The 22,539-nt window shown below is 42.6% G+C and overlaps 1 protein-coding gene and 1 pseudogene across 4 annotated transcripts in view; one reads left to right on the forward strand and one right to left on the reverse strand.

Moving 5' to 3' along the window:
• ATXN7L1 (ataxin 7 like 1) overlaps nt 1-22,539 on the reverse strand; it is a 251,901-nt gene that overhangs the window by 207,139 nt on the left and 22,223 nt on the right. The gene's annotated exons all lie outside the window — the stretch shown is intronic.
• LOC150001751 (glutathione S-transferase P pseudogene) lies at nt 10,602-11,260 on the forward strand (annotated as a pseudogene).

Below are 22,539 nucleotides of genomic sequence, written 5' to 3' on the forward strand. Positions count from 1 at the left end.
AGATGATTCAGAAGGCTGCACCTACGGGCAACTGGTGATTGGCAGTTTCATCACAACAACACACCTGCTCATGCATTATGTCTCGTGCAGAGTTTTTTGGTGAAACATCAGATCACCCAGATGCCTCAGCCCCCTCTACAGCCCAAATTTGGTGCCCTGCAACTTCTGGCTTTTCCTAAAATTAAAATCACCATTGAAAGGGAAGAGATTTCAGACCATTGATGAGATTCAGGAAAGTACGACGGGGAAGCTGATGGTGACTGGGAGAATTGTGTGAGGTCCCAAGGTGCCTACTTTGAAGGGGACTGAGGCGTCCTTGTCCTATGTATAATGTTTCTAGTATCTTTTTCAATAAATGTCTCTATCATTCATATTACATGGCTGCATACTTTCTGGACAGACCTCCACACCGTGCTACACACACACAAACACACACATACACAGAAATAGGCATTTGGGAGGAAGTTGTAATAAGGGCTTGTGGCTTGCCAGAAAAACAGGAATGGCAAACCACAGCTATTTTGTAGAGGAGTGCAACATGGAAGAAAACATAGGATGGTCAAAGAAAAGAACTCAACTTGATTACCAAGAAAAAGCAAAGCAACAATAATAAAACAGTCGAGAAGGGTCAGATCCAAACAAGGTCTAAGTCAGATGTAGGGGAGAGAAGGAATAGGACCTGCCCAACAGATTTACATGAGCATAAAAGTCTAAGGGGTAGAGGTTTTGATATAAGCATAAGATTGAAGATAAAATGAGATGAGAAAGACAGAAGCTGTAATATTTTACCAAGAGATTCAAAGATACTTTTCCTTTGGGGATAGAGAAGTAAGAGTTTCCAAAGTAAGAACTGATAAGGTTTGGCAGAGACAAAAAGATGAGAGACATCAGGGACCACCTGAACTAAGGGTGTCAAACACAGCATCTCTGAGGGAGTCAGTCTCGGGCTCCACTCCAACCTGTGTCTTATGCATGCAGAATGAGAGGAAAGAGTGAAAAGGAGAGGCTGGGGGCTCTGTCTTTCCTGGCATAAGTAATTGTGATTAAGGGTACAGAAAAAAAATCCAGCGGTCAGAGTGGTATCCATATTTGTTTAAACTGCCTTCTCTTGTTGGATTCTGAATCTCTTTCCAAAATAAACAGCATATTTTCTTCTTGTTCAGGCAGTAAAGTTCATCTTCATATCATTCATTAAACATTTAAACCATTCAGTAAAAAATAAACATTTTTACTGAGGTTAAATAAACCATTTATACTTAAGGACAGTATTTTTTCATCTCTTTGGGGTAACAGATAGCTAATGTTTGAACACTTCCAGTCCAGTGAAGATTATATAAGGGTTTCAAATAAAATTCATTGTTTAATCTTTCCAACAACCTTGTAGTGTGGCTACTACAGATCCACAATACCTTATCCAAAACTCTTGGACTAACTGAGTTTCCCAAATCAGAACTTACCAAATTTTAGTAGGGTAATATGGTATACATTACTGTACATAACACCCAAGTAGAGTCAGGAGCTGCATCCTAGAAACAAAAAACATTAATATTTCTGTAGTGAAACATAGGACTAATCATTACTAATTTGGCTAAATAAAGAGTGTAATCAATAGCCACATGTCTGTTCTTGTTACAGAATGGGGGTGTCCAAAAATCTCCAGAGCCTGCAGGTTGGGGGATGGGTAAAAGCAAACAGCTTTTAAGATGCCTTCACATGCCTGTGGCTAGTGGGTAGTGTCTGTTACGCAAATGGCTTGGTTCTCCCAAGGCCCCAGGAAGATGGGAGGGGTTTCAACCATGGAATGGTGCAGTAAGAGCACACGGAGCCTGCTGAAGGTTCTGTGAATGTTCAGAACTGGTTACCACATCCACTGCATCAGAGAACACAGTCAGGGGTTTAAAGATAGGCGGCAGACATTTTAGCTAGGATCTCCATGCGGCTTTGAAAGGAAAGGGAAAACATCATGCAGCTTTGAAAGGGCAAAGAAAAAACCATGCGTGATCCAGTGCAACAAGGCACATGTTTTCCTGGACTGTTATACAGAGGCTGATGACATCGTACCCAAGATCCTGAAGGAGAGAGCTGACAGATAAGGGATGGGGAACTTCTGGGCATGTTTTTGGCTTCTAGCCTTTTGGGGAGCAAGGGAAGTGCTAGGTCCTGTGGCAGAACAGGGCTCTGAGCTGAAGTACTCACTGCCCTCCCCAGCTTGGAATACTGTAAATAAAGACCTGTTTTCCTCAACACTAGTTGTTGGGATTTACACCAAGGTGCCACGTGAAAGAACCCCCATTCGCTCTGTAACATTCTGGTCAGATTTTGGTGCCATAAGAGTATGCTCAAACTTAGGAAAAACTTTCAGTTTTCAGAGTATTTGGGTTTCAGAAATGCAGATCCTTAATAATAAAGCAGTATTATTATCCCTATTTTATAGATGAGGTAAGTGGAGCACACAAAAAATAATCATGTAACTTGTCCAAGATCACAGAGCTAGTGAATGGTGGGGTCAGAAGTTGATGCCAGGCAGACTAGCCGTAAGTCTAACTGCAGTGCCGTATTGCTTCCTTGTGCACAGCTTACAGTTTAGGCTTAGGGTTGGTGGAGGCATAAATTACATTTTCATCATCTAAATAGTCAAGGAACCTGGTGGCCTGATCCAAGCAGAGCCCTGCTGATATATAAGGCAGCCAGGTGACATCAATGCTTCTCATCCCTGGAGAAGAGGAAGGATGACTTATCAGGAGACCAAGGCTTGGAATTATATATAGCTGACTATGAACCAGAAAGACCCCAGAGTACCTTGGAGAAGGCTGTGCTTACTCTGAATTCCATGGAAAGGCTGGGATGAGAAGAACACAGAAGAGTTCCTGGTGTAACCAGGTAAACCATTCTCAACAGTGAGTGAGACCAATGAATATGAACATGAGAACTGAGAAGAAAGTGAAGAGAAGTAACAAGAGCTGTTTATCAAGCATATAATATATGCCAAATGCCGTGCTAAGCACTTTATATGCAATATCACATTTTATCCATTCCACAATCTTTTGAGGGAGGAATCATTATTACTCTCACTTTACAGAGGAGGTAGCTGAGACCAAGCTCACACAGTTCACAGTTTATGAAAGGCAAAGCCCAAAGGGAGGAGGGAGCTGATAGGAGGGAAAGCACAGGGTTTAGAAGCTAGAACACTTCCCGAGGGAGACAGAGGTTGTGAAGATCACCATTTCTCCTACAGAAATGCATGGGCCCTGCTGGTAAGGGTATCATGGCTTATGTATGCAATGACAGCTATTTTCTATGAAGATACTTTTCAAATTATGTATTCATGGGATAATAGCTTTGGCACAGTAAATGAAAAAAAATTTAAATACTAGATAAACAGCCTTATTTGCTTTTTCACCAGGAAAGATAAGCAAATATGTAGCTTCTGATCTTCAACTTGGAGAAGACAACACCTCTTACAGGCTCAGTCCTCAAATAGCAAAGTGAAAATAGTCATTTCCCACACAGACAAAGGTCCTATGGGCCAATGTAGAGAGGAGGGAAGAGAAATAATTGCAAAAATTTATAAGTTAATTAGTTTAGTTAACAGTTACAATACACACTCACTAAGACGATCACACCACTGCCAGCTTCCCCATCTTCAATATTGACCAAAGTCGTAGACTTCAGTGAGAATTACCAAAATGCACTAACCAAAGTAAGGCTCTGTCCACTAGAGGGGAAGACATTAAAACTTTCTTTCTGAACAAATGGGCCAAAGACAGAACACTGTTTACATTCCAAGCAAAATCACAAGCACTTAATGACTGATGTTACGATGACCTCACAAGGACCTTCTCTGGAAAGAGGGGATTAAAAAGAAAATATCTGGTTATTACAAACTACTGCCTAAGGTTGGGGTAGAGTCAGGTTTTCTAAAACATTTCCCATGTGAAGGCTGTGAGGAAGCCTGAGGCTCCCCCTTCAGCACCAGGGATTCTAAGTGGGACATCATAAAGAGAGTCCTTGTCACTCAAAGCTGGAGGCTGCACGGTCACTTTACTGATGAGGGCAAGGAGGCTCCGGGAGGTTGAATCACTTGTTCCAGCACGCCAAGTAGAGGAGGTGGAACCAGAAATGACATGGGGGTCTGTCCCCACAACCAGGGACTCTGACAGAAGGGGTTGGAGGAGTTGCCAGAGGATCTTCAGCCCTTCTCATCCCACCTCTCAACCTGAGTCAGGGGTTCCATTTTGCCTGTCCTACTGATCAAACGTTTGCTTTAATTTTGTTTTGAAAAATGGTTCTATTCCGAAAACTACATCATCAACAACAAAGACAGCAACTTTGAAAACCACAGCCTGGCACAGGAGGCATGCCTCAATTTGTGACTGGAGGAGTTTTCTATCCCCACCCCATTCTCTGTGCAGAGGTATGGGGTGTGGCCAGTGGTGACAGTGGAGAGGATAAGATGTCGTTATGTGGGAAATATCATACATACCTAACTTGTGACCTGGCAATGGAAGATAACATCTGAGTCATACAGCAGCCCTACATCAAAACATTACATCAAAGGCAAACAATGTGGGAAGGCAAATTCCTGTATTCTTACAGAGCCTGCGCTGGGAGGGCTCCTATTCCCAGGCTCTTAACCTGGAAATCAACAAATCCATTCCTTCTCTAAAAGGCAGCAAGAACCAACATTCCCGCCTTCACGCAGGGGAAGGGAGATTAAGGACAGGGTGTGTGCCATGCCTGACATGTCCAGTGCCCTGAAGACAGGAGGGGGTGTATGTCCTGTGACCTCACTTGCAAAGAGCATTTTGCCATAGACTCCTACAGAGCAGTGAACATTTTAGAGGGCAAGGTTCACAGAGGTGTCCTATTGTGACATTAGAGACACCTTCAAGTCCAGTGCTTCTCAATCCAGGTCTCTAGGAGCCCTGAGTGTCTCAGAAGCACCTCGGGCCATCTCTGGCAACCTTAATAGTTACTCTTTGTGTTTCATTCAGAGCAATCTAAGTAAAGTCTGGCTAAGAAATGAGATGTTTCAGTCCCTTATCGTATCATAGAGGAGGCCCAGACAGGGAAAGTTAAGTTGTGCACTGTGACACAGCTGGTTAGCAGGCAAGCTCCAGCCACCTGCACAATGTCTGCCCCTTTCGCCACCCTGGTTGCTGGAAAGATTCTGCTTCAAAAAAACTAAGTTAGAATGTCGTGTAATCTCATCACTGTGGTGGGAACTGAGGGCACATCAGGCCCATGGAGGAGGCCTCTAAACTGCTCAGGGAAAGTCATGAGGGATTTAAAATGCCTAGAAAGCAATTGGCTGTGGTATGGCCTTCCAAATTCCTAATTTCCAACTCTGTGGATTCAGTTGGGCAACAGGTGGACAAATTATTACATAGAGAACATCTGCTGACATTCATTATGAAAAGATTGTGGGGCCAGAATGTATGAAAAGTGCTCTGGGAGACTTCTGGTTAAACATGGCGGATTGATCACCATGTTTGTCTCTACTCTTTCCTAAAGACCAAGTAAAATGACAGTAAATTTAATTTTAAAAAGGCATGAATTACAAGAACAATGTTAGTAAAAAAAAAGGAGATGAGAGTAGACCCAAGATGGCAACAAAATTTTGGATGCTACTGGGATGCAGTTGGACAAATGGTGAAGGACTGAGTAAACCAGTGGGTGGGGTGGGGTGGGAGGTGGACTCAGGCTGATGGGAGTCCCAAAGGCCCAGGATTTCAGGCATGGGATACCTTAAAAAACAGTAGTGTGGGCCAGGCTAAACATAAGAAGCTTGCCAGAATATCTGTATAACCTCATACCTTCACACCCTTTGCCTCACTCCAGCCAAACACTTTAGAAAATCAAAGAGTTGTTTAAGAAAGTGCATGGAGTGTTACAATTTTGCTTGTTAGTTCAGTCTGTTCATTAGATTCCACATATGAGTGAAGTCATATGGTATCTGTCTTTCTCTGACTGGCTCATTTCACTTAGCATGTTGTCCAGGTCCATTCATACTGTCGCAAAGGGTAAATTTTTCTTCTTTTTTATGGCTGAGTAGTATTCCGTTGTGTAAATGCCACACAGTTGTAGATAGAGAGCAGGACGGCAGCTAAGGGGGCAGAGGGAGGAGGTTAGGGGGTGGAGAAATTGAGCAAAAAGAGAAAAGGACTCATGGACATGGACAATTGTGTGGTGATTACAGGGATGGGGTGGGGGCTATAAGGGGGCTAAATGGTAATGGAAAAAAATACCATACATCTTTTTTTTTAAAAAAAGAAAGGACATGGAATATATTTGGTGACTCACTATGGTACTTAAATGATCCTAAGGATACAAGCCCCTAATACCTGTTTAGTGAAAAATTACAACTATATCGGAAAGATGAATGGAGAAGTGTGTGTAGAGGAACTATCAAAGAAATAAACCTCCAGCTTTCATGAGAGAAAGGCATTAAGTCATGTAAAATGTAAAAAAACAAACAAACTAGAAATGACAGGAAAGGCCAGTTATTTAAATTATAAAAGTAAATATCAGAAAAAAAGTAAAAAGTATTTTGAAAGTTTTTGCATTTGGGAATAGAAATTGATGAAAGGGAGGGGATTGCTAATTCTTCTTATAATACTTATAGTACAGTTTGATTTTTTAAAAACTATGTATATGTATGACTTCGATAAAAATAAAAATTTGCTATGCTAGGGCAAAGACCTGTTAACCAAAGGAAGAATTTTTACTGACAACACAAATTGGGTGTCTTTTTCCCCCTGCAACAATCTCTTACCTGTTTCCCTAACTCCAGAACCAATTGCCTAGCATATTCAGCACATGCTTTGCCAGGGTTATCTTCAGGCAGGTCTCTGCCACACCCTGTTCAAGACCCACGAGCTAGAAGATGAAACCTACAGTCTGGGCCCACCAGCCCATCACAGCTTTCTCTCCGATTTTCCAGCCTGGTGTTTTCTGCTCAGGGTCAGCCTGCTCCTGCCCCCTTCCCTGTGGAGGGAGCCTGTGCCCCCTCTGCAAGCAGATCTCATCTCCTTGTCAAGAACCTCCCTCAGTCCTGGACAAAGCCCGTGGGGACTGCTCTCCTACCTTCAGCACACTGTCTGCACTCGCATTTCTCTTTTCTCATCATGCAGGTCTCAGCACAAAGGTCAGTTCTGGTCTTGCCTATCTGGCCTCCTAAAGGACCTGTCTCTGCCACATCACCCTGTCTAATATTTTTCAGGGTACTTTTCATCACTTGGGGTTATCTTGTTTACTTATTTATTGACTCTCTCTCTCCTATATCTGCCTGTTTCATAGTTGTATTCTTAAGAGTTATGCCTGGGACATAGTAGGCACTCAATAAACATCTGGTGATAAGTGAATGAAAGGACTTTAAAAAATGTACCCTCTGGCCCTGTTCAGAAATTAACAGTAACAAGTGCTCTTTCTTAGCCTACTCTACAAAGAAATCTGCTCCTACTGCACCATTCTCCTGTCCAAGTCACCTGTGACTCCGATTTGTCAAACCTGCTAGTTAACTCACTAAAGTCAGGAGATTAAGTCACCCCGCTGATTAAAACCCACCAGTGGCTTATCTCAACACTAGAATAAAATCCTAACTACTAACATAATTTACAAGGTGCTATATGGCTTGGCTTCTGCCTCCCACTCTGACCTCACCTCCTATTACACTCCACTTACTCAGTTTCCTCTAGCCATGGTGGCTGTTCTCTCTCTCTGCCTCTGGACCTTTGCACCTACTGATCCCTCCAGACTCTTACCTGGTTTTCTCCTCACATCATTCAGTACTGTGATTAAATATCACCTCCTTAGAGAGGCCTCCCCTGCCACTCATAGTCCATCACCCACTCTCTATCTCCTTATTGACATTATATTTGGCTTACTGACTCTTCCCATAGTAGACTGTAAGCTCCACAAGGGCGGGGAATTTTGCAGCGTTGCTGACCACTGGATCCCCTGTATGTAGGCATAGCCTGGCACGTACTACATGATCAATAAATACCTGTTCAATAAAAGAATGCATAGATATAGTCATCATATATCATTTGGAAAATAATAATATAATGAAGAAAATAAAATCATCTCTAGAATCCCAAATATATACACACACACACACAAATAAGTATGGTTGCTTAATAAGGAAAATAATAAACCCAACTGGTAACGCTTTACATCTTGACAGGGATTTGAGTTTCACAAGAGTCTGTATTTGTCAAAATTCAGTGATTGCACACTTAGGGTTTGTATATTTCATTGCATGTAAATTAACACTGAAATAAAAAATATTAAATATTGAACACTAGTTAATGATGTACATGCTGAACTATTTACAGAAAAGTGTACTGATGTTTGCAACTTACTTTGAAGTGTATAAAAAATAAGATGGCTTATTGGATGCATAGAAGGAAGGTAGATGAGTATCTATGTATATCTATGTACCTATCTATCTATATGATAAAGAAATATAATAAAATGTTAATGGAAGAACTAGTGGCAGTTATAAGGGGGAGTTCACTGTAAGATTCTTTCAACTATGCTGTATGTTTGAAAATTTTCATAATAAAATGTTGGGAAAAATAATTTGGGAACATACTGAGTACAGTTTTGTATCCTATGTGGTTCATGAATATTTTATTGTTATTTTCCTATATCATTACTGTCTTTGAAAACATGATTTTAAATAGCTATATAGGACGCCAGAGGATGGATGTACCATGGCTTATTTAACTGGTCTCCTATCTTTGGATATGGAGAACATCTTCAATTTTTCACTTTTATCACCAATAAAGTAACGAAAATCCTTGTATAAAAATCTGTGTGTGTTCAGTATGCTTATTTACTCAGCTTGCATTCCCAGAAGTAAAATCTAGGTTCAAATATCATAAGATTTTAGAATCCTGATACATATATACTGCCAATTGCCTTCTTAAAAGGTGGCCACAGAATGGGTTTATTCTTAATATCTGGTGAGTCTGCATATTTCTTAAGGAAGAGTAGAGAAACTGCTTTTCCCTGCCTTCACCACTGGGCATAGCAAACTGCCATGCACTCTGTAGGCACTGGAAAAAATACCTTGAATTACATTAAAAGTACATATGACAAGAACTAATCCTGCCCTATCTCAGAGAAAAATGATGAGTGGTACTTTTCTTTATGGGACATTTGAGGCTGCCGCTTCATGACCCGTGGTGAGGAGAGGGCTGCAGATAGGAGGCAAGGACCAGGTCTCTTGGAGGCCCACTCTGCCCCTGGGAACCCTCAACCAGCTTTCCCAGGTAAAATGTAGTCTTTGGGATGGAACCTTCCTGTGGCCTCAGGCAGAGTGAGGCCAAGCCGTTTGAACTCTGGTGGGAAGTGGGAAGATGACTGGGATGGCTGCTAAGGGAAGCAGCAAGCAAGACGCAGTCTAGAGGGAGCTGCAGGATCCTTGGGCTCTGCAGGTGGGGGGGGGGGGGTACACCCTCTTTACTCCATGCCCCTCTGGACTGTGGGTTTTTTCTTTGGTTTATAATTTTTAAAAACCTTTATTCCCGAGGTCAAGAGAACATTGTTGGTGGAATGACTCCTTGAGATACTATTTGGATTTAGCATGGCAGTATTTCAGCTTAGACTTCAGTAAACCAGCATTTCATTTTTCACATTTGAAACCAGTTTTATTCCAAAGTTCATCTGTAAGTTCTTGTTTGGAACTTGGAGTATATTTACCTACCAAATGGAGGCAATTTCTATTCAGGTTGGCAAGAGCTTTTCTGACCCTTCATAAAACCAAAATATATCTGATTTTCATAAGGGATGGTAAAGCCTTATTGACAGAGATCCTCATGGGGACTTTCACAGGATTGGTGACAGAGGTTGTAATTTTTCTTAAAAAAAAAATTTCTAAGGAAGTCTGGCTGATGGTACTCTTCTTTCTCTCTTTTTTTTTTAGAGGTAAGTACAGCAGTTGCGGGGGTGGACCCTCAGAACTTTCTTGAGGTAAATGGTTAAGGGGTGAAAATGTGATGGGAAAGAGTTCTTAAGTAAACGTGTGAGAACAAGTTCCTTCTGAGGTCGACTGATCAGCTCTGCTAAGTGAGGGGATGAGGGAAGAAGTAGCTGGCATGGGCTGCATCCCCAGGATAAATTAGAAGAAGGGCAGTGCCACTAAGAGGGGCAGTCCATGGGGAGCCTGGACCCTCCCAGGAAAGGGAATGTGTCTATGGCCCAGGAACAAATATTCTGGAACCTCATGAAGAGCAACAGAAATGAGGAGCTTCCAAGGGTCAGAATTTTAGCAGGTCCCAATCACCCAAGCACTGCCCTCAGGTCACTAATTAGTTTATAGACCCCAGGGGCAAATGATTGCCAGTAAATAACACGTTTCTATCACATGAGAGAGAATATCTATTTAGCTGGAAGTCCTATTATACCAGGAAAATGTAAGTCCCGGAATCACACAAGAGCTACAAGGGTCACCCAAACAACTAAAATAATCCAAGGAGCAAAAACACAACTTAAGAAATGAGATGAATGTGTTAAATGTCCAGGAAAGAGCAATTAGGGAGCAGACTGGATGCCAGCATTTAAATGGCAGCACAGCAGCCGCCGCTTTCGCCGTTGCTCTCGCGGCTTTTGTCTGCACCGCCACTATGCCGCACTACACCGTCGTCTACTTTCCTGTTCGAGGGCGCTGCGAGGCCATGCGCATGCTGCTGGCTGACCAGGGCCAGAGCTGGAAGGAGGAGGTGGTGACCAAGGACACCTGGCTGCAGGGCTCGCTCAAGGCCTCCTGTCTGTACGGACAGCTCCCCAAGTTCCAGGACGGAGACCTGACCCTGTACCAGTCCAATGCCATCCTGCACCATCTGGGCCGCTCCCTCGGGCTGTATGGGAAGGACCAACACGAGGCGGCCCTGGTGGACGTGGTGAATGATGGCGTGGAGGGCCTCCGCTGCAAATAGGCCTCCCTCATCTACACCAACTACAAGGCGGGCAAGGAGGATTACAGGAAGGAGCTGCCGGGGCGCCTGAGCCTTTTGAGACTCTGCTCTCCCAGAACCAGGGGGGCCAGGCCTTCATCGTGGGCAACCAGATCTTCGCAGACTACAACCTGCTGGACTTGCTGCTGATTCACCAGGTCCTGGCCCCAGGCTGCCTGGACTCCCTGCCCCTGCTCTCCGCCTACGTGGCTCGCCTCAGCGCCTGGCTCAAGCTCAAGGCCTTCCTGGATTCCACTCAGTACGTGAACCACCCCATCAACGGCAATGGGAAGCAGTGAGGGCTGGTGAGGGCTGGTGGCGCCCTCGGGGAGGCGTGGCCTGCCTGCCTTCCCTTCCAATACAATTTCCAGAGAAAAAATAAAATAAAATAAAAATAAATGGCAGCACAATGAGGTCCCCTGTGCCCCCAGGGATAAGATGAAGGAAAAGTGAGTTAGGAGGGACAGATCGAACATAATCAGGTGACATAAGGACCCTCGAAGGGAAGTGCTAGGTTTGGAAGACACCAAGGGCAGCTGCTGCCCTCCACCCCTTCGCTGCTCCATAGCACCTGGCCCTGGAGAGATTGAGTATCTTGAAGGCAGTCATATTATGCCCCATTTCCTCAAATCTATTATCTCATAAAATGTATCATTATTTTATGTGTTGGTAAGAGAAAAAACCAACTGACCAGTTAAACTAACACAAAGCATAGACTTCAAGATGCACCCCAGCTTTCCAGACATTAAAACCGTGAAATTAGCACACATCTTATTAGTATGAAATATGCGAGATTCAAAGGGGTGCCTGGAACCACCTCTTCCTCCTGCCTTCCCGCCCCCTAGACCCCTCTCTCAGTAGCACAACACAAGGGGGTGCAGAATGATAGGGGGAAGGCTGAGAGGCAGGCAGAAGCATGAGAATGTATCCACAGAAAAAGCAGGCCCAGGGGAGTGTGGACTCCTGTAGATCTGATTTATGGTCTCTGTGGAAGGTGGACTTTACTGCGGGGTGCAGGTCTCTGGCCACCCTGCTCCACTCACAAGGTGAGCCAATGCCAAGCCTGCAGTCTCTGTGGGACAAGTGATGGGCCTTTGGGGACACTTGCCAAGCACTTGCAAACCTTGCCAATGAACCGGTACCAAGCAATCTCTTGCTGTAGTGTGTGTCCAGTGGCACAGGAAGTATTTGTGCGAAGAATGAAGCAAGTCTTCTACCTTGGAAAACAGCTTCCCTCTAGCCTCCTTCAACGGAGTGGGACAGGAACGCTGCCATTTGCAAATCAATAGCTACACTGGCTCTGCAAACAAGGAAGCACAAAGTGTAATCCTAGAGACCCTTAACGGCCCAGTGTTCTAAGGTAATCCTGTCCTCCAAGAAGCAGACAGGAAACTGACACAGGTCTCCAGGCTGGTCTGCCCAGGGCCATACCTAGGGCTGGTGGTATGTCTGCTTCCTTTTTTTCTCTTTTTTCCTTCCTTCCTCATCTTCTTCTTCTTCTTCTTTTTTTTTTTTGTGTGGAAAATCAGAAGCTTTGTCTGCAAATGCTGCCAGGAACTGACGACACTCGACATTTTACCACATCCTACTTTTCACAGTTATTTGCATAAGAGTTGTTAGGAAAATACCTGTACCAGAAGGGCAATGATTTAACGGAAAAAGCATTCTGATCATTTACTTTCAGCCAGAATTTCACACACTCAGACACACTTGACATTATCCTTGGAAACCTGGAAAGAAACAGCTGCCATGCAGGCCACACCCTAAGGGATTTCAGTCTTTTGATAAAAGGGGAGTTGCAGTGCAGAGATTTGTTAGATTCTGTGAAATCCCAGCCAGAAGCAGAGGTTGGGAGACTAGGTTTTTAAAATCCATCTCCATTGCCACTGGATCAGGCCCCTGCTCAACCAGGAGAGACAATAAAAAGGGCCTATGGTTGGAGAACTTTTTTCCCTTTATGTTCCAGTCCCTTCTAATTACTCTCCAAGTCTGGAGTCTGGCACTGGAGCAAGGGCCCTGGGGGATGTCAAGATGACCTGAACTCCTGAGTCCCTGGGAACCAAGCCAGCAAGGGCTCCGGGAATCTAGGAATGAGCCACTATCAACCCACTCACCCATCTGAAGGTTAGCTGGAGCGTGCATTGGCTTCCTGTCCACTCTCAAGGGAAACTGTTAGGAACCTAACTTGATACCAGCAGAAAAGCAAAGGAATCTATTCCTTCATGAAGGACAATCCCTGCTCAAATACGCATTCCTCAGTTCAGACAAAATCACGGAAGAACAAGTTGAATTGCCGACTCAACTTCAGGGAGCTAGCCCGAGGGGGAGGCCCCCATACAAAGCAACCCACTAAATGAGTGAACATGACACATTCCATTGTGAGTATTCTAGATACAAATGCAGGGGTTTTGTCTTTTACAAAGGCCAAATGGTATGCTGTTATGGGCAGCGGCTCCGCTGAGAGAGGTTTTTAGGAAGCTGTTGCTGCTGCATGGGGGAAAAAACACTGGTGAATTTTGTGTGCTAGCAATGAAAATCAAAACTTGAACCTGGAAGATGGGATGCCTGATGGTTTGGCATGTCTCCCTAGCCTAATAAGCACTCCAGCTCCAACATGAGGATTTCCATGCCTCAGCCCCACATACTCTTACTGAACTGTGCTCCCATTGGTTGGGCACATGGGTGTAATATGCTGGCAGCTTTCCCATTTGGACTGGGTTCCAGACGGTACCTGATTAGTACGTAGGAGTCTGTTTTGACCATTTGGCCTATATTGGATGGTCCATCTGGGGCGTCTGAACAGCAGCTGTGAGGCAGTTCGAGCACAGGGAGGTGAGCCTTCTTTCCTGTCTCCCTGCATCTCTGCTCAATGTACCCAGATGAGGGGGAGGAGCTTCAACACCCCATGAGGGCTGCGTTCAGGACAGAGGCCTGGCAGTCTATACCTCCCTGCACCCAGTCCGTGAATACCCATGGGGAAATATACCTATTAAGCACCTACTGTGTAGAAGGCATGGGAATGAGGAATATAAACGAGACACAGGCTCTATCTTACAGGAACCCAGAGCCCACTAGGAAGAAAGGCAAGTGAAATAAGAAACAATAATATGATATAACAGATGCAATAACAGAGCCTCCTGATATGTGCTAGGAAACGGATGAGGACTTGGTTAACTGTGCAGGGAATGGGGTCAGAAAAACCTCATTTAAACTGGGTCTTCATGGATGCAGAGGAAGTTGCCAGGTGGACCAAGACAGAAGTCAGAGATAAAGGAACCAGAGGAAAAAGTGAGGGGGCTGGAGCTTCGGCTGCATGAAGGGCCACATGCCTATTTCACTTAGTAGACCCCAGGGAGCTACTGGCATGATTTAAGGAGCAAAGTGACAATGAGGTCTCAGTTTTGGAAAAATTATTTTTCAGATAGTAAGACTGGATTGAAGAGACAGTAACTAGTAAGTAAGGAGAAGATCAGTTAGGAGGCTGCTGTGAAGGTTCTAGAGAATGAGGACATGGTCAAGGGCCAGTGCTGTAAGGAAGAGGAGGGAGGGCCAGAGACAGTGAGGTGAGGCCCACAGGGCTGCAGGCAGGAGGTGATGGAGGCTGACCTGGGAATAGCCGGCACACTGCCGGGGTTAAACAACCTGGTGCATTTAATGACTCATATGCAGCCTACCAACATATCTCTCTCTGCAACATTTTCTGAACTTTCCTGATCCCCAGATTTCCCTCTGCCAGAATGTGAGCAACCTTCTGGCTTTCAGCTCTACCTTTTATATCCTCTTCAGATCATGCATCCCACCCCTACAGTTTCCCTCCAACGCTGGGCAGAGGAGCCTTCCTGTCCTCCCTTGCAAGTCCTTAGGCCCCAGGACCAGAAACCCCAAGAAGGAGATGGGGTGTACTTCCCGCTGAATCCTATGTACGGGCCTATTTCCAAATACAAACAACAAATAATACTGGAGGTGAGTTCACCCTTCTGGGTTTACCTGCCCTAGCTGGTATCAGGAATTCCAAGATCCATTTGGTTTACCTTTGCCTCCAAGCCCTGGCCCCATGGAGTAAGGCAATCCAGGAGTCTTCCCAGAAATCTTTTTGGAAGATTTCTCTGGACAAATTGGACACAAGAAGAAAATCCTAATTTCTTTGGTGAAATCCAAAAGGAATGCATCTAGGGTGGGACCAAGAGAGATCACTGGGGCAGATGATCCCCAGATGTTGTCCCTGTAAATCTAATTGCTAACGTCGAAGGCAGGAGTCACACTGGGCCTTGAGTGCACGGTATAGCATTTATGTTTATAAGAGGATTTCACAGTGTATAATTACATTGGATCTCTACCATGACCTGGGAGGTGGGGGGTTATAAATTCCTAAAAGGAGGGCATGGTAGTGGAGATCTATGGTCATAATGCCTGAGTTAGACCCTGCTCTGCCACTCACTGGCTGTCTGACCTTGGACAAGCACTCCACTTCCTGTGTCTCAGTTTCTCCAGCTGAAAAGTGGGACTAATACTAATGCCTAGCATGTAGTGAGCACTCTGTAAGCATTTATTAAAGAAAGATCTCCAATCCAGAGGTGACTTAAACATAGAGCTGACAGGCTGAAGAACTTGCCTGAGGCTGTCTGGAATGTGAGATGGACAACTAGAATTCCACGGCTCTTAGGCCATATTCTTCCCATGTCAAGCTGCTCTGGGAAGCATTTATTCTCTGGCGGTCCCTCATCCTGTCTCGGAAAGGGCATCATCCCACAGTCATAACCTTAGAACACAGTATTCCCTCACTTATCGCAGGTATTACGTTCTAGACCACCCCACCCCCTGCGATAGGTGAAAATCTGCGAAGTAGAAACCTTACATTTATTTTAGTATTTATATATATTTTAAGGCTTTATAAACCCTTCCCACACACGTATAAACAGTTCCCAGTCCCTTATTAACCTTTCTCACTCCCTTATTAACCTTTTCCACACTTTTATAAACACTACTTATGTTCTTAAACATATTCTACACTCTTAAACCTACGTAACTCTAACAACATACCTATACAGTACTGCACGATCCCGCGATATAGCGAAAAATCAGCGATAAATAATTAAATGTAATATTTTTAAAAATCCCGCATATAGTGAGGCCGCGATAAGCGAACCGCGATATAGAGGGACTACTGTACATCTTAAAAAAAATTTTTTTTTATTGAAGATAAAACCATTTTAAAGTGTACAATTCAGTGAATATCAACAATGTTATGCAACCATTACCACCATCTACTTCCAGAATATTAACCACCCCAAAAAGAAACCTTGTACTTCCCAATTTCCTTCTTTCCCCAGCTCATGGAAGAGACTATATCTGTCTCTGTATCTATTCTGATGTTTCACATAAATACAATCGTATAATATGTGGTCCTCTGCTTCTGGTTTCTTTCACTTAGTATCACGTTTTCAAGGTTCATTTCTGTTGTAGCAAGTATCAGCACTTCATTTCCTTTATGGATGAATAGTATTCCATTGTGTGGATGTACCACCTTCTGTTTATCCATTCATCAGTTGATGGGCCTTTAGGTTATTTTCACCTTTTGGCTATTGTGAACAGTGTTTCTAGGAACACTGATATACAAGTTTTTGTGTGAACCTGGGTATAAGCTAAGGAATGGGATTGCTGGATCCTTTCGAGGAACCGCAAAACTGTTTTCCACAGTGGCTATTTCATTTTACATCCTTATCAACCATATGTAAAGGTTTTACTTTCTCCACATTCTTGCCAACACATGTAATTTCCCTCTTTCCCTCCTAAATATATATTCTAGCCATCCCAGTGGATTAAATTGGTACCTCATTGTAGCTTTGACTTGCATTTCCCTAATGACTAATGATGCTGAGCATTTTTTCATGTGTAGTACAGTACATCTTTATGCTGTTGATATTATATGCAAGTTGAGATAAAAGATACGAAGGCTTGGGCCCCTTTTCTTTTTTTTTTTTTTTTTTTCGTTACCTGGGGACATTTTTTCATTGCTTTTTTTAGAGAGAAAGGAAGGGAGGCAGGAAGGGAGAGAGAAACATCAATGTGAGAGAGAGAAGCATTGATCGGCTCCCTCCTATATGTGCCCAGACAGAGGAGCGAACCCACACACACCTGCACACTAGGCACGTGCCCTGACCAGGAACTGAACCTGCAACCTTTTCGTTATGGGACGATGCTTCAACCAACTGAGCTACACCGGCCATGGCTTGGGACCCTTTTCTTAGATGAAGATGTGGGCCCGGTGTATGTGCACAAAGCTCACCCACATACAGATTACAGCAGGGAAACTTAATACCCAACAGACAGGTTCCTTTCGTCAGTTCCTACATGCAGGAAGCAAGTGGTGGCCTTAGTTGTAGGGTGAGATTTGGGAAGGTTGCTGAAGTCCATCTGGGGCCCCTCCTTCTCTGTTCCTCTCGCTGGCCACATCTGTTATTGTGAGCCTTCTAGGCTGCCTCCACCTTTAGAATGGCAGCCCAATTTTGTCCAGGAGTGAAGGATCTGAGATCCTCAGTTGGTAAACCAACTGCAGGCCTAAGAAAAGCTGGGAGCTAAGCATAAATGTCACATGACAGATCCTTCTTGGGAGTCAGGAGCAGATGGCCTAAAATGCTAGCCAATGTCAGGGCATCACTGAAGCAAAAGCCTCCTCTGGCACAGGGGCAGCAGAGGGCCCCAGGTTGACTGGTGCATTAGCACTGGGAGATTTTGAGCCATTTACCAAAATCAAAGGCAGAGTACAGCTGGGAAACTACTTATCTGAAGATAGGTAGGGCCACCATGGAAAAGGGTGGGTATCCCAGTGTGAGTGTCCTGGCCCAATGCTGCCTCTTCTTTTCATTGCTGCCTTCTGGTCATTTCATATTTTTTCAGGACCTTCCCTAGCAATAGAAGAGAAGAATACACCAGTTCATGCTCCCACAATTCTTGTAGAAAGGTATGGTTGAGTAAGTCAGGTTAAAACCAATGGATTCCTGCTCTGTCTTTTATTGTATAATAAATTACCCCTCAAAGTTGTGGTTCAAAAGCATAATTTGTTATCTCTCACAGTTCTGTGGTTTGACTAGACTCAACTGGGTAGATTTTCCTTAGATCAGAGGCATTAGTCATATGAAGGATCTAATGAACCAGGTGTCCAAGATGGCCAATTCATATGGCTGGTATTTACTGCTGGTTGTAAGCTAGAAGTTCAACTAGGGATGTCCAGTGAAGTACCTAGATCTCACAGGCATGGGCTTCTTATAGGATGGCAGCTGGGTTGCAAAAGGGAGTGAGCCCACAGTGACTGTTCTAAGAAACTCAGGAAGAAGTTCTGAGGCTCCTATGACCTAGCCTCAAATGTCACACAGTGTCGCTTCTGCCATAATCTACTGGTGAAAAGTGAGTCACAGGGGAACCCTACCCAACTCTTTGAGGCCAATATTACCCTACCAAAGACATTATAAGAAAAGAAAACTACAGATCACATCCTTTATGAATATAGTTGTAAAAATCCTCAACAAAATAGTAGCAAACCAAGTTCAGAAAAATATAAGAAGAATTATACATCATGAACAAGTGCAAAGGTAGTCAATCCATGTAATACACCATATTAACAGAATAAATAGCAAAACCACATGATCATCTCAATAGATGCAAAAAAAAAAAAAATCATTTGGTGAAATCCAACACCTGTTAATGATTAAAAACATTCAGCAAATTAGGAATAAAAGGGAGCTTCCTCAACTTGTTAAAGGAATTCATAAAAAGTCCACAATTAATATACTTAATAGTGAAAGACTGAAAGCTTTCTCCCCAAGATCAGGAACAAGACAAGGATGTCCCTCTCACCACTTCTATTCAACATTGTACTAGAGGTTCTAGCCAGGGAAATTAGGCAAGAAAAAGAAATAAAAGGCATCCATATTAGAAAGGAAAAGGTAAAACTATCTCTATGTACAGATGACATAATTTTATATATAGAAAAGCCTAAAGAATACACAAAGACACATCCAAAACTATTAGAACTAAAAAGCAGAGCAAGTTGCAGGATAAAAGAACAGTATACAAATATATATTTCTATGTATTAGCAATGAAAAATCTGAAAATAAAATTCATAAAAACAATTCAATTTCCAATAGCAATGAAAAAGATTCTTACAAATAAATTTAGCTATAAAGGTGTAAAACTTGGGTACTGCATACTGCAAACATAGTTGACAGAAATTAAGATCTAGTGTAAAGACCTTAAAGACACCTCACGTTCATATACTAGAAAACTTAATGTTATAATGATAGCCATACTCCATAAACTGATATACAGATTCCAGATGCCTTTTCTTGCAGAAATTGACAAGCTGATCCTAAAATTCATTTGGAAATTCAAGGGGCCCATATTGTTTCTGCTAAAACAATCTTGAAAAGGTGCAAACTTGGGGGGACTCATATTTCCTGGTTTCAAACTTACTATGAAACTATAATAATCAAGAGAGTATAGTACAGGCATAAGAAAAAATATATAGATCAATGGGATAGAATTCAGAATCCAGAAATAAACCCTTATATTTATGGGCAGTGGGTTTTCAAAAAGAGTTCCAAGACAATTCAATGGGAGAAAGAATAGTCTTTTAAACAAATGGTACTAGGACAACTGGATAGCCTCATGAAAAAGAACAAATTTGGGCCCCTACTTTACACCATTACAAAAGGTACCTCAAAATGGATCAGAGATCTAAATATAGGGACTAACATTATAAAACTCTTATATATATATATATATATATATATATACACATATATATATACACACACATACATATATATACACATATATATAAAAGTAGGAGTAAATCGTTGTGATCTTAGATTAGACAAAGCAAAAAGACAATTCATAGACTATAAAAAATTACTTGCAAATCACAAATCTGATAGGAGACTTATATCCAGTATATATATATATAAAACACTTACAACTTAATAAAAATGTTGAAATAATCTGATTAAAACTTCAGCGACAAATTTAAAAACTTTTCTCTAGAAAAGATTGCCAATATGTGCCAATACAGACACTAAAAGATGCTTAATGTTATTAGTCATCAGGCAAATACAAATCAGAACCATAGTGTGATACTGCTTCACACACACTAGCATGGCTATAAAACAAACAAACAAACAAACAGATAATAACACATGTTGGCAAGGATGTAAAGAAACTGGAACCTCAAACTTTGCTTGTGGGAAGATAAGAGATGCAGCTGCTTTGGAAAATAGTTTGGCAGTTCCTCAAAAAGTTAAGCACAGAAGTACCAGGTAATTCAGCAATTCCAGTTCTAAATATATACTCAAGAGAATTGAAAATATATGTCCACACAAAAACTTGTACACAAATGTTCACAGCAGCACAATTCACAATAGTCAAAAGGTGGAAATAACCCACAAGTCAACTGATGAATAGAAAAACAGAATGTGGTATATTTAATATAATGTTAATGTGGTATATTTATATATTTATTTATAAAAAGGAATTAAGTACTGATCCATGCTACAACGTGGATGATTCTTGAAAAATTATGTTAATGAAAGGAGGCAGACACAGAAGACTACATATTGTATGATTCCATGTATATGAAATGTCTAGAATAGGTAAATCCATAAAGACAGAAATTAGATTAGTTGTTTCCAGGAACTGGGGTAGGGTGGGGCAGTGGGAGATGCCAGAATGGGGAGTCACTACTAATGGGTATGAGGTTTCTTTTGGGGGTAATGTTCTGGAATTAAGTAGGGGTAGTGTTTGCATAATTTTGTGAATATGCCAAAAACATGACATTAAAAAGGAGAATTTTATGGTACATGAATTATATCTCAATAAAGCTATTGTTAAAACACAAACACACACAAGTGAATCACAGGGTTAGCTAAGTGTCACACAGAGGGCACTACATTGGGAGGCATGTTCACTGTAAGGGCATCTTTGCGGACCAGTTATAACAGATGCTTGCCAACTTGCTACTCTTTGTGGAAGTAGCTGAGGAACACCTGACTTGAAAAACTGTGGTTTACCCTGAGAATGAGAGTCAGCTTGGAAAATTAGAAAGCACCTGTGTAGTAGAGATGGGCAGATACAAGTTCAAATACTGGCTCTGCCACTTATTAGCTGTGTTGAGTTCAAGAGAGATATTTAATTTTTCTCTGCCCCCATTTTCCCAGAAATTTGCACCATGATAGGATTAAATAAATAATAATTATTCAGTAAATGGTAGCTCCTGTTCTTTGTTCTGTCTTGTCAGCATAATTATTAATACCACTGGTCCTTGCCAACATTCAGTAACACCTATCACATGGCTTGGGAATTATCTGGGAACTTCTCTTTTCCTAGCTATTTTGCTCCTCCAGGCTAGACCAGAGTCACAGAATTTTTGAGCTATAAGATTTTCTAAAAGTCATGTGATCCATATATAAATTACAGACATGGTAAATTAGCCTTAATATATACAGAACACTTACAAATCAATGAAGAAAAGATTGAAAGACCAACAGGAAACTAAGCAAAAACCATTAAAAAGCAACTCACACAAGAACATACAACAGTGGCTAAAAACACATGAAAAATCACCCTCATTAGTAATCATAAGCATGCAAATTAAAAGAAGATAACATTTGAACTTCTTAAATCATCAAATATTTCAAAACCTTTACTGAGGTTTGGCCAAAGTTCAGAAAACAGCCACCCTCATACATTCCTGATGGAGTATTAATTGGTATACCCCTGGCTGGTTTGGCTCAGTGGATTGAGCGTCGGCCTGCGAGCTAAGTGTCGCTGGTTCGATCTTCCAGTCAGGGCACATCAGAGAAGGAAAACTCTGACTCCAAAAAACCTCCGCTGCCTTGCGGCATACCTCTTCAGGGGAAAGGCTAAGGGAGTAAACCCCGACAGAAAATCCGGAGCCGGAGTCCCTAAGGCGGTTTGACGTTGTAGTCAACACCGGCAACTCCTGCGGCGCACCTGAAGCCAAGCTGTATTGACTCCGTCTTTCCCTTGGACCCTTCAGCTGCGAAGAGAGGGGGGGTCTGCTGCATGGGCAACAGCAGACCCTCCATATCACCCTGCCCAGGCTCTGTAGCTTCAGCTTCACTGGAGAGGACACTCCAGCGTCCTCGCAAGATGTCGATTCAACACGGGAGGAGACAGATACCGTGTCACTCCCGAGTCGGACTGCACAGCCATTCTCGGCGGTGCAGATAGACTCTTAAGAAGCTACACCATCGTCTCTCGAGACGGACGGCTGCCGACGACGATTAATTGGTATAGTATTTCTAGAGAGCAATGAGTGTCAAAAGACTTAAAAATAGCATTCCTCTTCTAAACATTTATACTATGGAAATAATCATGAATGTGTGTGCAAAAATTTAGCTACAAGGATATTCATTTATTGATTGCAATATTGTTTTTAATAATGAAAAACTAAAAACAACCACCTTATACGATGACAGGGAATTGGTTAAATAAATTATGGAACAGTCCTGACCAATGTGGCTCAGTTGGTTGGGTGGCATCTCACAAAACTAAAGGTTGCCA

This window comes from Furipterus horrens, unplaced genomic scaffold (assembly GCF_987537825.1).
Source record: "Furipterus horrens unplaced genomic scaffold, mFurHor1.1.pri manual_scaffold_9, whole genome shotgun sequence".
In the NCBI taxonomy this organism is placed as follows: domain Eukaryota; kingdom Metazoa; phylum Chordata; class Mammalia; order Chiroptera; family Furipteridae; genus Furipterus; species Furipterus horrens.